We start from the raw sequence: 1,828 nt of genomic DNA, 5'->3' as shown, positions 1-1,828 counted from the left end.
ACAAAATGGCTGACAGATTTTCTGTCGGCTTGCATCTAATGTAGGTGTTAGCCGTTAAAAACATTCTAAATGCTTTATCTTGTAAGCAAGTAGGGTGTCTTTGGCCTTTGGTAAGCACGTAGGGTGTCTTTGGCCTTTCATTCGTTCTCAGCAAAACAAACAAACAAACAAACAAAGAAACAAACAAACAAAAAAATACAAAACAATCTAATAAGATTAATTAGCTTGTGTTGTTTAAAGCAACAAGAAATATTCTTCTGATTGCTGCAGCTGTTACTGCTTTTGTTGGTTGTTGCTGCTCTCTAGTTCGTTACTGAAAAATATTTGTGAACGCCTGTGACTGAAATGATTGAAATCAGACGACAGTGCACTAGATATATATAAGTAAATGATATATATAAGTAAATGAGTGGAAACTTTACCGGTAAGTGTGTTAAATAATAAGGTACTAAAAGAGAATAACTCTCACCAGACACAACAAAATATGCTTCAACACACGAACTCAAATAAAGAATCTTGCAAACCAAATTAAAAAAACGAAGTATATCTATCTATCTATCTATCTATCTATCTATCTATCTATCTATCTATCTATCTATCTGGTTGTCTGTCTGTCTGTCTGTCTGTCTGTCTGTATGTATGTATGTATGTGTATGTGTGTGTGTGTATGTTGCTTTCACAATTACAAGATCGCACGTTCGATTTCCTGACCGGGCAGGACGTTATGTCCTTGAGCAAGGGAGTTTGTTTCGTATCGACCCAGTCTACGGAACTGAGAATGAGTATTAGCTAACTCCCGGTGCCTACCAATTACTACATCTTCGATGTTTGACGGGACGAAGGGTGTGAGAGTGGACAGGCGGTCCATATCTACTCACGACTACAAAAACATCGAAAGCAATTAAGCGAAAGCGAGGTAACAGACACTCCTCACACACACACACACACACACAAACACGCACACGCGCGCGCACACACACACACACATACACACACACACACACACACTCACACACACACACACACACACACACACACAAACACACACACACACACTCGCACACACGTATATGTATGCGTGCACGTATCAGTTCGCAGCATCTGACTTCCTGGCCTCTGCGGTTGAAGACGAGGTAGCCACGCTAAACTATAAATTTCACAGGGTACAACCTCAAAGTAGTCGCCGCTCTGTTAAACGCAGAAAATTTCTGTCTCGCTATTGGCTAAAAATAACTGGCGATGTTAAATATATTTAATCGTATTTTGTTCACTTTCTGTCCTCTGTATCAGGCGCCTAATTGCTTGAAGCTTACTAATTTCCTACACTTGGATTCCTAGACTGTATTCACTTACTGCTATTTTTCTCTCTCTCTCTCTTCTCCTCTCTCACTATCTATCTATCTATCTTATTTCTTTATTGCCCACAAGGGGCTAAACATAGAGAGGAAAAAAAAGGACAGACAAATGGATTAAGTCGATTACATCGACACCAGTGCGTAACTGGTACTTATTTAATTGACCCCGAAAGGATGAAAGGCTAAGTCGACCTCGGTGGAATTTGAACTCAGAACGTAGCGGCAGACGAAATACCGCTAAGCATTTCGCCCGGCGTGCTAACGTTTCCGCCAGCTCGCCGCCTTTTTATCTGCCATCTATCTATCTATCTATCTATCTATCTATCTATCTATCTATCTATCTATCTATAAATACATACATGCATATATAAATGTATATACGTGTGCAAGGTATTTTGCTCACGTACACACACACACACATATATGAATTATTTCATGGAAGCAGCGCTATAGAAAAACTATCATCATAGTAT

Source organism: Octopus bimaculoides, chromosome 4, assembly GCF_001194135.2.
Source record: "Octopus bimaculoides isolate UCB-OBI-ISO-001 chromosome 4, ASM119413v2, whole genome shotgun sequence".
In the NCBI taxonomy this organism is placed as follows: domain Eukaryota; kingdom Metazoa; phylum Mollusca; class Cephalopoda; order Octopoda; family Octopodidae; genus Octopus; species Octopus bimaculoides.
Note: the sequence above shows the minus strand (reverse complement) of the source record.